The sequence below is a fragment of the Micrasema longulum genome, unplaced genomic scaffold, assembly GCF_059751315.1.
Source record: "Micrasema longulum isolate JH-2025_06_02 unplaced genomic scaffold, ASM5975131v1 h1tg000824l, whole genome shotgun sequence".
Classification (NCBI taxonomy): domain Eukaryota; kingdom Metazoa; phylum Arthropoda; class Insecta; order Trichoptera; family Brachycentridae; genus Micrasema; species Micrasema longulum.
In genome coordinates, this window is record NW_028278016.1 from 962,383 (window position 1) to 979,356 (window position 16,974).

The following is a 16,974-nucleotide window of genomic DNA, read 5'->3' on the forward strand; positions in this document are numbered from 1 at the left end:
ATCGAGCCACTCCCGAGTATACTTCGCACCGAGGAGTTGTAAAGAGTTCTCAGTACGCGGGTATTTTCAAAAACCCTGGCAGTACGCAGAACAAATCCTAACATCTTCAATGCATTTCCACTGACGTCTCTATGTGTTCATGAAATGTCAGGGTACTCACAAATCTAACGAAAGTAGAGCGTGTGGACATCACCAGACGCCTCTAGGAGACCCTATCGACCTTCTCTAGCGTCAATCAAGTGCCCCTTAAATAATGGACATCCGACGAATAAAGTCGAAAGATTGTCATGAACGGCGTGAGCTCGTAGGTGTAAAGAAGAGGTTACTTGGGTTTAGGTTCTCGTGTCCAAACCCGGTCCACCGCCGCTTCCTCAAGGCGCTCGTTAAAGGAGGCTGCTGTGTCCTCTCGGACTTCGGTATTAGTTGTGAATTCAATCCACCTTATGCCTAATAATCTCCTTAAGCACTTACTCTCAAAACTCTAAAGTTCAAGATGTGCTCTGATGTCACTCAAGAGTCGAATAATCGACATTTCGTTTTGACCGAGTATAAACTTCAGTTCCAGACAACACGTATCATGATAAAAGTTGATCCAGCAATTCCTAGGCGGATTGCAAGCTCTTACTATTGAATCTACATCCACAGTCTATTATTATTATTTGTTTTTAACATTAATTTGTGAATACCATTTTTTTATGCGCATATTTTTTTTTGTTTAAATTCTTTACAATTTGCTTTTTAATTCTAACACTTTTCTGATATCCATATTTTTTTTCTTTTTTTTTATGCAAAGTTCCACCTTTTATTTTGCCTTGCAGTATGCTTTTTATTGTTCCTACGTGTATACAAAAAAGCGTTGTTTATTTTTTAAATAATTACTTACTATGTTTGTACTCACCTGTGTAATTTTTGTTAGTGCCCCTTGGGCGTATTGTTAAATTAAATAAATAAAACGATTAGTAACGAGAAAATGATAAAAAACGCCATAGAAATTGATGAAGCAAAATGGATTTAAATTGGATAATTCATTTCGCCAAATCAATTTCAAAATACCAGCTCCATAAATTACTGAAAATTTCATGTTTGATTTTTTGTGCGTTTTACAGTACAAATAATAAATACATATTTATATATACACAAAAAGAAATGAAATAAAGTGAACTATTTTTTTTGAAAATGTCTCTCTTTATATTATCTTTTAACTCACTAGAGTGTCTTGACACTCACTAGATCAACTTGCAAATTTTATTTTATTTTATTTTTTTATTTATTTACTTAAGTTAGTTAATATTACATTGTATATTAACTAATATATTTACAATTATAACAAATACTTATTAAATATTTCTTACATAACTACATTATTACAATAAACATAACATTTTTTTTAAAATCCGTAAGTTTTCTTTCATTCTTCATACTTTCAGGCATCTCATCATACAGTTTTAACCCTTTATACATTAAGCTATTTAGTGATTTTGTTTTTTTCTTAAGTGGTAGTCTTATCCTATTTCTATTTCTTGTCCTATATTTATGTACGTTTCTATTTAATATAATTTCACTTATAAAATACTTTGGCATGAGATTATTAAACACTTTATATATAAATACAAATACATTATACAATAGTCTTTTCTTTATTCCTATCCAGTTCAATTGTTTTCTCATTTTTTCAACACTATTATATTTGCTTTTTTTCAGTATAATTCTCATTGCTCTATTTTGTAGTATTTCAAACTTGTTTATGTCTCCCTCGTTAGCTAAATATAATATAGTAGAGCAATAGTTCTAATGAGGGGCAATTATTGTTTTGTATATAAGTTCTGCACTCTTTTTATTTATTTATTCAAAGTGTGATGTTAAATTTAATCTGGAGTCAAGAATAATTCCTAAGTATTTCATTTCATCAACCCTTTCAATAATTTTACCATCAATGTTTACATTCATTGTTATGCCATGTGCTTTATTACCTATTTCCATATATTTTGTTTTACTAACATTTAATTTCAATTTATTTATCTTTAGCCATGACGATATGTTCTGTAGATCTTCATTCAATTTATTAATTGAGTCTTCATAGTTTTCTCCCGCTATATATATAAGGGTATCATCTGCGAATAGTAATCATAATACTAAAATACACTATCACTTTTACCGTCACCGTGGTATACATAGCACGAAAAAATACACAAATTACATGCAAAGTTAAAGGAAATGCACACACCACCATGTCCAAACATGCACTAAAATTAGGTCGATAATATTTAACAAAATGTTGCTGAGTTTTTGGTGGTGGGGATAAGGATTAATAAATAATATGTATACTTCGGTGACGGTAAAAGTGATTGAAGTAAAGTGGGGATCAGTACTATAAAAGCTCCCAACTTCACTGCGACCTGTGGAGATCTATTGTGTCGGGTCCCCGTAAATAGTTCTCGCCCTCCATGCCCAGGTTTTTCAGGAGCCTGGCTACTGTGCTGAAGGCGAGAGTTCACTACACTTCCTTATTCGCTTTTTTTAAATTTTCTACTAAACTTTAATAAAAAAATATTTTTAAATGGTGGGAGAAAACCCCTACTTCGTGTTGACGTTTGATATTATCTACCTTTATTAAAGTTTGTGATTAAATTTATTTCTACATTATATTTCATCAACTTTTAATATCTTATCACGGCGGGAATAATATTAATAAAGGTGCTTATATAATCCACCCTCCACACGCACAATACATGGATAATAATTAAAGGTCATGGAACTTATTAAAATGCCAAATTTATATTTTCAAAGCTCAAAACATCTTTGTTTGTGGAATCAATTCATTTCCTGAAACGCTTCTCTTTGTGTCCGGGCTTATAAAAAATACAGTTATGTCAGAAAAAAGAACCAGAACCCCGGATGATTTTTGTACTCTCCAGGCAGATATAATAAACGTTTCTAAATGGGGAAGACGAAATAAATTATTGTTTAATATTTCAGAATGCTCGGTTGTGTCTTTCACCAGGGCCCACAAAAGCTTTTCTTCCGCTATAGAATGAATGACTCAGATTTGCGAAGGTTAAAGATCTAGGCATCACTTTTGTGAGTTCCCTGACATTTCATGATCAGATCGAAACAGTTTGTAGTAGTTCATTGAAGATGTTAGGATTCGTCTTGCGTACTGCCAGGGTTTTTGGTAGTACACGAGTACTGAGAATTCTTTATAACTCGTTGGTGCGAAGTATGGTGGAGAGGGTTCAGAAGAAATTTCTTCAGTTTCTCTACATGAGGAAGTGCAGATATTATCCATGGCTTTATCCCACTGAGGTCCTCCAGGGTACGCTCGGTTACAGCAGTTACAATGAAATGCAGAAATTATGCAGAGCATTAGTTTTTATGTTCCGGAGAATTACCTTAGACAGCGTCAGCATAGACTGTTTCACATTCCAATATACAGGACTAACCTGCCAATAGTTATACCTGTTGGAAAGGCTATTTCTATTTTGAACAATATTACTTTGGACGTTGACATTTTTCACGTCTCTGGGAGAGTTTTTCGTTACAAGATTCTCTTACTCTTACTTTTTTAACATATTATTCTCTAGATATTATGAATACTTATGTGTTTTTTTTTATATATGCCTAATTGTACCTTTTTATCTCAACTATTTCTATATGTATAAATAAAGATATTCCATTTTGTAATGTACATATATATGAATAAATAAAATTGAATTGAATGAATGTTTTTGACTTGATGGGTACTTTCAGATCCTGAAAAAGAAAATCAAGTAGAGAAAAATCCACCTAATAGTGCACGTTCGCTTACCGTGCTTAAGGTTCGATTTCTTGCATGATGGACTTGAAACATTTATTTTAAAGTCGGTTCTACGTTGCATTTATGGACTGGCGCCTGAAGTGTAAGACTGATGATCTTACCTTCCTTGTTACAAATATGATTGAAATACGCTGCAATTGAATTGCCAGTGCAGTGCCTTATTCATAACTGGATGCGAATAGAGAAATTATTAAAAATAAAGTTAACACGTAATTTATAAAACTGTGTGAACATTTTGTTAATTATTTCTGTATATTAAGTCTTCTTTGTAGATATATTCTCACACGAATTTTTTTTTTTTTTTTAAGTAAATTGTTAATTTTGTGTTTGTCCAAATTTTTGTAGACAAAGACTGGTTTCAACTCCTTGGGGAGCTGTTAATATTAACATATTACAGCAAAGATGAAGAACAATTTAGATAAGGTAATATAGAAGTGGTATTGATTGTATTATGTTAATATTAACAGCTCCCCAGGGAGTTCAATCCAGCCCTTGTCTTCAAAAATTTGGACAAACTCAAAATTTTGTTTATAAATCTAGCTGCTTCATGGAGAAGTATATAAATTTTAAAAATAAAATTTTCGGCGTTGACGAGTATGTAGGATGTAGGTGAATAATGGTTTCAGCTCCTTAACTTCACAAACATAAACAGATGAAAGAATTGAACGGATATAGATATTCGAATATGGGCAGAAAGGTAAATGTTACACAGTGTGTAAAGTGGCCACTTAAACCAGCCAATGACAGGTCATAAACCCAGTAAATGCCTAGACTTCCATATTCTCTTCTCAAAATATTTTCCCTCTCTGTTGCTGCAAATTTATAACTAAATAACTCCCTAGGGAAGAAATTCAGCCTGTCTACTAACATTTGGACTTACTTAAAACATTGTTAAATAATATATGTTCATGTCTAATTTTAACTAAATACCGAACATTTGATGCCCTGTTGATGCCTGGACTTTTATACTACCTTCTCTTAAATGTTCTGCATCTCTGTTGTAATATACTAATTGTTTATCATATTGGAAACAAATTAATAAAAAAACTAAATAAATTTACAATAAAAAACGCTTTTTTACAAAACAAAATTGTTTTTGTTGTGCCTGTAAAGTGACTACATCCAGCAAATTATAGATCATTAGCTTTGTTGATAACTAAACTTCCATACTCCCTTCTCAAAAACATTTTCCATCTCTGTTGCAATTAATTTCAGTTAGCCCTCTGACTCTCTAGTATAAAAAACTAAATGCGACACTAAACTTTTTTGCAAGGCGAGCCTAGTGAAATGTAAAAAACAAAGTATTTTATGGAGAATAATAAAATATCTTGTACCTTCGAAACAGAAAAAACATTGACCAAATTCCTGTTACTAGGCTCCAGGAGTAAAAATAGGCAGTAAATGGATAGTTGAAAAATCTATTTTTGCTTACCTAAAATATTTAAAGACCCAAGTCACATAAATTTAGTGGCCATTTTAACTTCGGAAACGGAAATCATTTGAGTAGTGCTAAAATTATAAAATATTTTAATATGTTTTTATCCATCTTATATTTTAATATGCAAGAGTTCTCGGGCTGGATTCCCAAAATAGTCGACACATCATATGTATTTTTTTCGTTCGTTTAGTGTCGAAAATCGGCGTAAATAATACAATAAAAGGTTCTGTTTGCAAAACTTAAAAAAAGGGTACAACTAAGTCAAATTATGTGTAATACAATAAGGAAATATCACATACTACGAATAACAATAAAAACATATGAAATAAATTTATGATAATTAATTGTATTATCAATATCAATATGGATATTGGAGAAATATGTTTTCATATCCTACATACTCGTATATGCGACTTTTCAAAAAAGAGACTAGCTTGGAGATTGACTTACACTGTTATAGTTATTAAGTTATTTGAAGTTATATTATAAAAAATATACATAAGAAAAAAAAACGAAATAAAGATAAAAACAGAAAAAAAATAAGTTGTACTAATTAAAAGAGAATGCTGTTTTTACTCGGGTTCGAAAAATTGATTTATTTTTACATTGAATTTATTTATTAATAAATTAGTTTTTTGTTCATTGGGGAGATTATAATATTTTTTTATTCCTTTGAAAACCAATCTATTTTGACCATGATGTGTGTGAAATTAAGGAATTTTGAAGTTATGATTTTTTACATTTATATATGTATATTCGTATATTATTAATTATTAGTTTAGAAATCACTTTTATTCAAGTTTTAAACAACAACAACATTCCCTTTCCGCACCTAATGGTGCATAGGGCACTGTATTGGTAAACCAACTGCAGCGTATCTTGATCTTTTTTGTTACATGAAGGTAAGATGATCAGTCCTACGCTTCAGGTACCAGTCCAGGGGCAAGGAAATATCTTGGTGTGAAAACACACTTTCAAATAAATATTTCATATCAACCATGTCGGGAATCGAACCCGAGACCTCTCGCATGGTAGGCAAACGCGCTGACCACTAAACCTCGAGGTCGACAGAATTAAACAGTTAATATTAAATAAATAAATGTCGCAAATATACAGATATGACTCTAGATATCAATACATATATTTTTTTTAAAAAGCCGTCACTAAATAAATAACTGTTAAACAGACAATGTCAGGACATACTCCACCTCTGTTATCATATGTAATATTAATAATTTTCAAGGGGGGTTGAATCCAGTTCTTGTCTATAAAAGTTTGGAAAAACTTAATTTATTGTTAAAAAATAATTAACCTCAAAAACTTGCATTATATACGCTTTTAAAAGTTTCTTCTATTTTGTTCAAACAAAACTCTAATTAATATTATCATAGTTAACTAACTCGTAAATCACGCCAATTTCGTTATATAATACCTCGGGGTGCTTTTAAAACTGATTCATAAACATGAATTTTAATGTAACTTAAAATTTATCATTTAAGTTAAATAAAATACTTTGCGGATTTATTTAAACGATTCAGAGAACATTTGGGTCTTAAGTTTTTTTCTAAAACATCGCATGATCTCACAGTTTCGCGCTTCTGCTGGGAGAACATTTCTTGCCACAGGGCCAGCGACCGCAAATGCGCGGCCACCGAATTCAGTGCGCCAAATTAAATAGATGCATTAATTCAAGGTATTTTAGGAATCTGAGCGATGTTATTCTGTAAAACTAATAAAGAATGTAAATTTGATGTAAACCATTATTTCCATCCTATTATAGGGTGAATGTGCGGGAGCTGATTTGTGATTATAATAAGAAAGATGTTATTATTACTATGGATAACTTATACAGCGCCATTTTCGTAATATAATACTTCAAGAGTGCTTTACAAAGTGATATAAATTTAATTTTAACTTTTTACTTTAAGAAAAATAATGTACTTTGTCACCACATGCTAAGAATTCTAAGTGGGTTTTAAGTTTCTTCCGAAACATCACTTCACTCTCACAGTTTCGGACCTCTGCTGGGAGAGCATTCCATGCCGTAGGGCCTGCGACCGCAAATGCGCGTTCGCCGAATTAAGTGCGCTGTTTGTATAGAGGTATAATAACTTTTTCTTTCGACGTAGATGTAGCTGATCTAAGCATAAGACGGCCGTTGTTCCATTGTAGTTATTTATTTAGTAAAGTTTTTTTATTTTATTTTTTATTTAAATTTTATTGATAAACCCTTACGGGTTACATACATTTAACAAAATGTTTTCACTTTTAAAATTCACATTCTACTGTTAATAATAATATTTTTGACATCTTTTGTAAAGGTTGCCTGAGTCTTTTGTTTAGTTTTGTCTGGTAGTTTATTGTATAATTTCAGTCCATGGTTTATAAGTCTCGATTGTCCTTTTCTCGTTTTAAAAGATTGTATATGATATTTTTCTGATATTCTCGTATTGTGTTCATGTTTACTACATTTTTTTTCAAGTTTTATTTCCTCGTCTACAATTACATCAGTGGCTAATTTGTGAATAAATTTTAAAGATTCTAGTTTAAAGAGTTCAGTTACGTTTAATTGTTTAGTTTGTTCAAAAAGTTCTTTAGTTGCTGTTAGATAGGGAAGGTCATATACTAACTTTAATATTTTATTTTGCTGTCTTTGTAGTCTGTTTATGTCATTTTGATATCCTGTTCCCCATAGTGGTTGCATATAACATATTTTAGTTTTTACATATGCTTCATACATTATTTTTTTTTCCTTTATTGGAACAAAGTTTTTGATTTTAAAAAATAGACTCGATACTACACACTAGTTACTTCCTTTATTTCGTACAGAAAGAATTTACAATAGCAAACACTGATGAAGAACTCGCGGCCAGGCGACACGAACAGTCGAAATAAATTGTCTTGGATTCTTTCGATTTGCGGTGTTATGTAGAATCGTGCGGACTGAAGTCGCAGTGAACTACGCGTCGCGGACCAAAGTAGGATTCAGCCCGCCAACTTTACGGCTGTTGGTGTTGCCCGCCACAAGATTTAAGAATCTATTGTCATTCTTTATAATAATACTTATGAATTAAATGTACATTGTTATTATTATTAGAGCACACGTGAGAATATGTTTATGTGTGCCGTATTTCAAGATTCAAAATAAAATTTTAAAAAATAAAAAAAGGTGAATCTATGAACAATACGCCCCTATAACCATAAATGGATGGTTGCTTGGATTGCAAAAGGGTAATTATTTCTATTTTGAAATATAGCAATCTCTTAATCTGTCTTCATTGAAAAAACGTAGAACTGAGATGGATCTTATATGCATTTTCGAAATACTTAATGCTATAAGTGATGTCCTATATCTGTTGCAACTAATTTATTTTCACGTTCCCAACCACGTCTCCAGAAATTTAAATTTGCTTTTTATCAAATCTTCTAAAAGCAACTTATGGCCCAATGTCCAGAATGTGTAGTTTAGTAAATTTGTCATATTACTTGGAATTTTTTGGGATAGATAAAACAGTGTGGGATGAAGATAGATTGGCATGGTTAAGCTTGAAATCTTATGTTTATTTTGTAATATATCGAATTTCATTTTTTTTATCAACTTTCCTCTTATATTTATTTTACAACTCAAATATTTTGTGGTGTGAATTTAAACACTGAATTGTTAATTGTTTTTGTTTCAGAATGCATAATCAATATGTACGAAATACTATGTTGCTTTCATTTATGATTACTGCACGATAAAGCCTAATTAATATTTTTTTTTTTATTAACATATTAACAGTTAATTACAGCAGTTAAATGTGTTTCACAGGTGTTTTTCAATATAAATGTTCTTATTTTTAAACATTCTATTTTTTTTAAATATAATTATCATTCCCAAACACCCCACTGTTACAATTTATCTTGACCTCTGTTTCAACTTACACCGGTACTAGGAGAGTTGTAACGCAGGGAGTTTTTTAAGTTTCAACCGATTATCTTATTGACTCCGATGATATTTCCTGTTATTTTGTTTAGACAGATTGACAGCCCTTTCGATTCTTCACTATAACAATCTGACTAATTGTCTTTTAGCACCTGGTGCTCATCCAATAATTTACATCTCAACTTAAGTAAGTGCAAGGTTATGAGATTTTTTCGTCTTGAAAATCTAATCATATACGACTGAACGATGGAATATTATCATCTGTGTCTAAGGTGTTATACTTGACACTAAACTTTCTTTTACAATTCATATTTATTTATTTATTTATATACGGCATTTCTGCCATTTACATATATGTGGTATAAAGAGTGCTTAGAAATAATAATATTAAAAAAAAAAATCGAGTGTGAAATATTAATATACTCGTACTGTACACATTATTAATTACTTGAAATACATACATATTTTAAAGAAATTATACAATAACAAAATACATTAATCAATCAAATTATAACTATTCCAACCCAATCTTATGAAGATGATTTGCTCTTTTTGATAAAAATATGTTGGTCACTTTATTTTTTAAGTTAGGCAGAGATAAACTAAATATATCAAAATGTGATGCATATTCATTCCCGGTATTCTGTAATCTAACAAAAGGTGAGTTATATTGAGCTACCGTTCGAGAATTTTGACAATAAAATATTGTAGATGTTCTGCTTAATCTAGGTGGTACATAGAATGAAATCAATTTCAGTAGATCAGGGGTATCAAACATTGGTTTTATTATTTTATATAAAGTCATAAGATCGGTCGATGTTCTTCGTTCTTGCAATTTAGTTAATTTAAGAGAGTCTAAAATTTTGTTATAATTTAATTGATTAGTAGAAAAACCCATCTTAAAATTAATATATCTAAGAAATTTATTCTGAATTCTCTCAATAGAATCTGAGAAAGTGATTTGATAAGGTGACCATATTGGAGAATTATAATCTAGTTGGCTTCTAACAAGAGATGTGTAAAGAGTGTGTAAAGTGGCCACTTAAACCAGCCAATGACAGGTCATAAGCCTTGTAAATGCCCAGACTTCCAAATTTCTTCTCGAAAACTTTTTTTCTCTCTGTTGAAATAAATTTAAATATTTTAATGTGTTTATATTATTAAAATCTTTTCCGGTTCTAAGTACAAATCCTAATAATTTTACAGCTTTGTTAGATATTTTAATAATGTGCTCTTTAAATAATAATTTTGAATCGAACAAAACACCCAGATCGCTCACGGTAGAAACATCAGTAATTTTAATTTGATTTAATATGTAATTAAATAGAATCGGATATTTTATTTTATAGAATCTCATAGCTTGACATTTGCTTATATTGAGTTGTAATTTATTTTGTTGGCACCAGATGTTTAATTTGGACAAATTATGGGACAGAATGTTACAATCGTTAATGTTTTTTATCTCTTTGAATATTTTCATATCATCTGCAAATATGAGTACATGTACATTATCAAATATATATTGAACATGTTATCAATAAATCCTTAAAACTTCTTGGATTTATTGAAAGAAGCAAAGCTGACTTCAAAAATATCAGTACCCTTAAAACTCTCTTATGTTCCCTAGTTTGCCCGCACCGAGCATTCCTCTGTTATCTGGTCTCTATATTATGATGTTCACATCAAAAATATTGACACAGTTTAACATCGACTTTTGAGAAAGATAGGCTGGAGGTTGGGCTTATCCAGAGGCTTTTATACGTATTTAGAAACAACCTTAAATATATATTTTCTTCAAGACCGTCAAAATAAATCCGATCTTATAGTTTTATTTAAAATTCTCAACTCACTCTTTGATGCGCCTGAACTACTGAGCTCAAGAAAATAAAATATCCCAACTAGAAACCTCAGACAAAACTTAGTCTTTCATACCGATAACCATAGAACTAACTTTGGTTTTTATTCCCCTATACACAGAATTTTTAGGTCTGCCAACAAACATACCAGTCTTGATTTCTTTGAAAGCAAGTTGGATTCTTTTAAACGATCACTGAATCAAATTCAATTGTTAACACCTCTCTCCCGCTTCCACTCCCACAAAGTCTACTATAAACCATTGAGTCTTTCTACATTTTTATAATAATTTTCTATGTATAAATGGCTCCATAAAAATGCTCATTGGGCGTATATATAAATAAACAAATAAATTAAATAGTGTATAAAATTAGCTACGTCAGAATAAAAAGTTAATTGAGGTTGTAATGTAAAAACTGCTTCAACCCTCCTCGGTCTCCCCTAGCCCCGTAAATGCCTAGACTTTCATATTTCCTTCTCGAAACTGTTCTGCACTTCTGTTGGAATGAGTTCATTTTACGAGTTTTATTCGTTTTTTTTACTAAAATAATAGGAGCACTAACGAAGCATGAATAGTGCCCCGGTTTCCGTTATCGATTCCTGTATCGGCATTGTTATTCTAAGTTATATTTTGACTCCTGCGATTTACATATATATACAAAATTCTGGAACAGTTACCCGTCTGCGTTATTCGGCCGAAGCATTCTTTGTTCCGAATAGCGTTCATTTGGTTTGGTTTACGATTAATAATAGCGTGACCGACGCAAAGCTTCGCTCCCCTCGACAGTAAAATAAAATAATGTGGAATAAACAGAATTATATTTCCGTTGAAATAAATGAGCCCTTATATTATGCTGGCCGTGAATAAATCATCACTGAAAGTTAGTAATGTTTGTAATGACATTTGAAATTGATCTTGTTATTTTGTTTATCATTTTGACCCGAAAAGGAATAAAGCTACCCAACCTTCGCAGAACGCTAATTATTTTTCACAATTTACGCGATCTTATCGACTTTATTTTGTGTTCTGTCCGATAAAGAATACATTTTTATTAATTGATTCGGTGTTTATTATGTAGAACTCCATATTAAAACTTATAATATAGAAAATCAAACACTGATTTTAGTCTACTGAACACTTCATTGATTTTTACAAATATAAAAACGAAAATTTCGTGACAATTGTTTCGCTTTGGGCATAAAAGATTGATTATTTTACAGTTGCATTTATATTTCAAGAAACTCTTTAAAATATAAAAAATTATATAAATTTCTTCTAAATATTTCAATCATGTATTAAAATTTAAAAAAACACCAACCTTTTATAATATTATTAATACAAATTCCACAACAATTATCTCTAGATATAAAACTATAAAGCTTCATTAATTATTTCACAATACTACATGTATATCAAGAAACACTTACTTTGTTATAAGTTTTGCCTAAATTCAAATATAAATACCTGAATTCCCCATTACCTATTAAACACTTAGCCTTCCCCTTAACTATTGGTTTTTCCCACAATTATGAGTAATGAACATGCTATAGTTCAAACGATTATTTTAATTTGTACTTAAGTACCATGAATTATATAACAATTTAAGGACAATTGAACCATCTAATCTTCACATTCGTTTGAAAATACCCTAACAAGGCGAAACGATTGTCACGAAATTTTAGTTTTTATATTTGTAAAAATAAAATAAAGTGTTCAGTTGACTCAAATCTGTGCTTGATTTCTTATATTACAAGTTTAAATTCATTTTTATACGTAAACTATAACTAGAACTCTGAACGAGTGTTTTTGACTCGATGGCTGCTCTTAAGTAAAAATCCTAAATAAATAAATCAACTAGAGATAAGTCCGCCGCGGTGTGTGGTGGTTGGCGCAATTGCCTACTATTCCCGAGGCTCTGGGTTTGATTTGTTGGAGAGTGGACGTAAAATATTAATACTCGTACATATTCCTGGACGAAGCGTAATAATTACATTACCTTCACGTGACAGTTGATCAAAATTGAATTGGGTTGTGGTCCTGTGGCTAGTGTCTCGGACTCACAGTCCAAAGGTCTGTGGCTCGAATCCCACTCTACCCCAACTAAATTCCCATTTTCTAATAGTGAGTTATTTACAACTCGTTGAAAATGGCCCTCAAAATTAAATATTTGGGCAAATTATAAGAACGCAAATATATTTTTTTTTAAATAAAAAATAGGCTGAATTTGTTTTTTTTATTGTAAATTAATTTATAAACCCTTACGATTTATACTTATTTAATAAAATATTTTTTCTATTTCAATTCATAATTCTTTATTTATTTTATTCACATTTAACATTTTTTATTGAGACGCAAGTCTCAACTCTATGGAACCAAAGTCCTGTGTTGAGTTGGGGCGAATATATGTACAAAACTTTTACAGTTTGTCACCGTATTCACTTCATTTAACAAAAACATCAATGAAAATACATGGCATACCTATCTATCTATCTTCTTCATCTATCTATCTGTATATATACAAATGAATCGCCGTGTCACAACACGAGACACATCTCGCAAAAACTCGAAAATGGCTTAACAGATTTACGTGCGGTTTTTTGCAAAAGTTTCTAGTTCACGTACTCGGGGTTTACAAACAATAGCATATTCAATATATTGCGTAGAAAAAAAGTTAGAAGCATTTATGTGTTTTCATCGATTTTCTAGGGTTGCATTCGACTGAAATTCATATTCCGAAAAAATTGTAGAAGCTTTTTTTTGTAAATAAAAAAACTTTGTATTTTAATAACGATTTCTTAATTTCTACATATAAACATACTTTGAACGGATTTTTAGTAATGTTCAAAAAAAATTAACTGACATTCGAGACATTGTTGAAAAACGGATTCTTACACAGAATGCATCACTTCCGGTAAGTAGCGTAAAGTTTGTCTTCTTCATTTAAAAAATTATTATTTCATGTTTTGGAATTCAAATACAAACAAGTACCAAGGTACTTACCTAAGAAGTTAAATCCAATATTTGAATATTTAAAATGTTTGGTTTTGGAATTCAATCATAAACAAGTACTTAGGTACCTACATATAAATGAAAAGTATTTTTCTTTTATCCGGAAAGTTTTAGCTCGTTTTCATGATACACGTCATTTTTCTTTTATTATTTTTTATTTATTTATTTATTGACGGACTTATACAAAATACAGGTACAAATGAAATAAAATAAAAACGAAATAAAATTAAAACTAGGACAAAAAAATATAAAAATTACTACCTCAAGACAAGATCTGGTCTATCTCAGTTCTTTACTTTCTTTTGGTTTTGAATTGAATGTCAAGATCACGTCGAAACACGGCTGACGATTAAAGAATTACTAAATTCACGTTGGGCATGGGTTGAGTGCCATAATTTTAGAGGGCTCAGTGTATATGGCGCTCTGAATTTTCTTAATTAACACGTATTCCTGTATTTTCTTAATGGATTATGGCACTAGAGTAGTGATTTTTGCAAGATTTTGATTTGAGTGCGACGAGACCTCTTAGCCAATTGCATGAGGAGATAAAACGAAAACTAACCCTTATTACGAATAAATAATGTAAGTTTTTTTTCTTTTATCCGAACAGTTTTGCACACGTTTAAGACACAATCAGGCGTTTATTTTATTTTCGAATTAAATGTCAAGGTCACGTCAAAACCTGGCTGGTGGTTTAAGAATGACCAAATACGCGTCAGTCGTGAGTTGAGTGTTATAATTTTAGAACGCTCGGGAGAAAAGTGGTCTGACTTTTATTCATCCACACGTATTCTCGTATTTTCTCCATGGATTATGGCACTAGAGTAGTAATATTTGCACAATTTTAATTTGAGTACGACGAGGCCTCGTAACCAATAAAATAAACGAAAAATGATTGCTAAACCTGCAGGCAAGCCAACGTTTGGGAATATTAATAATTTGTAGTTTTAGAATTCAGTCATAAACAAGTATCTAGGTACCTACTTATCAATAAAAAGTGTTTTTCATCTAATTTCAAAAACCCAAGACTATCATATAAATAAACAATGTGTTGAGTTTGTCCGAATTTTTCTAAACAAAGACTGGATTTAATCCCCTAAGGAGCTGTTAATATTAACATACAACAACAGATATGAAGAACATTTTGAAGAAGGGAAGATAGAAGTCTAGACATCCAAAGGGCTTATGACCGTCAACAGATAGAAGAGCCGAAGGAATGTAGATGTTCAAATACAGGTTGTTCATTAAACCCTGTCACATCCGAAACCATGATGATCAGTATGAGCAAGAGGACATATTGGCACATTAAAATATATTTTTACAAAGAATATGTTTTTTTTTAAATATCAAAAAAGCAAATGATTGCTTACTTCTGCAGGGGAGAAACAAGAAGGGGAGAGGGAGTCTGATACGTCGACAACCACGCGTCCGCTTCCCTCGCTTCTTCCTCGAAGAAGTAAGCAACTGTTTGTTTTTTCTCAATATTTTTAAATATGCTAATAAGAGATAAACCAGTCAATGACAGCTCATAAACCCTATAAACGCCGTTACTTCCGTTTCCCTAAACCTATAGGATTCCTATCAGTATCGTTATATGCATATGATATCAAATTACTATTTATTCATTTTTTTTCATATGACAATTAGCAAATTACAACAGAGAATATGGAAGTCTAGGCATTTATAGGGCTTATGATCTGTTATTGGCTGGTTTAAGGGGCTACTTAACACACCGTGTAACATTCACCATTTGCCTATGTTTAAACATCTATATTTCTTCCATTTGTTAATTTTAGTGAAGTTAAAGTGCTGAATCCTTTATTGTTTTAAAGAGATTCATCTGACTGAATAATTCACACACTAGGTAACGTCTGAAAACAATTTTTCAACTTCTTCTTGGACCAGTTGGTTTTATTACAATATTTGAGTTTGATCAAATGTTTGTAGACAAAAAACTTAATTTCACTCCCTCGGGATTTATTAAGGTTAACAAATTACAACAGGGATGGGGAATACAGAATACATAATAACAGAGGGGGTGAAGTCAAATGTTTTGTCTGCAAACATTTGGACAAACTCAAATATTGTAATATTATAACATTTTGATTTCATGTAACAGCTGCGCACTGTTTGTATAAAATATTGTAGCAGTAGAAAATCAATATATTCATTTAATTAATTGGGTTAAGCCTTTAGTTAGCCTAGTCAAGTAGCATTTGAAAGATTACGTATAATTTATGTGTACAGTGAGCTACGTGGAATGTTAAATAACAACTATAATTCATTTGAATAATGGCCTCTGGTTATTCATTAAGATGAAATCTACTTAAATAATTCAAACTTTCACGAAAACTTAATCAAATCTAAACTCACCTAATCATTAAATAAACTTACAAGTTTATTTTACTTGCGTTACAAAGTTTACTATTTGAGCAACCATTTGTGGTCACAATTTGGGTACAATAAGTGTGTGTAATAATCTCGTAATATTATTTTAATCGCAACGTAAATTAAGAAAAAAATCCTTAAACGAACCAAATGGCCTTCAAGCTGAACGTTTGCGATTTATAATGCTTTAAACTTATAATTAGAAATCAAACACTGATTTAAATCTACCGAACACTTTATTTTATTTTTACAAATATAAACATATAAAAATAAAAACTTCGTGACAATTGTTTCGCCTTATTAGGGCATTTTCAAACGAAAGTGAAGATTGTTTGGATTGAATGTCCTTATATAGTTATATAATTCAAGGTACTTAAGTAGAAAATAAAAATAATCTTATGAACTATAGCATGTACACTAATCATAATTGAGGGAAAAACCAATGGTTAAGGGTGAGGCTAAGTGTTTAATAGGTAATGGGGAATTTGGGTATTTATATTTGAACTTCGGGGAAAATATAACAAAGTAAGTATTTATTGACATAC

At 30.9% G+C, this 16,974-nt stretch overlaps 1 protein-coding gene across 3 annotated transcripts in view; it reads right to left on the reverse strand.

Annotated features, from left to right (window-relative positions):
* The window catches only part of LOC148278816 (uncharacterized), a 115,170-nt gene that overhangs the window by 23,285 nt on the left and 74,911 nt on the right, over positions 1–16,974 (reverse strand). The window lies entirely within an intron of this gene.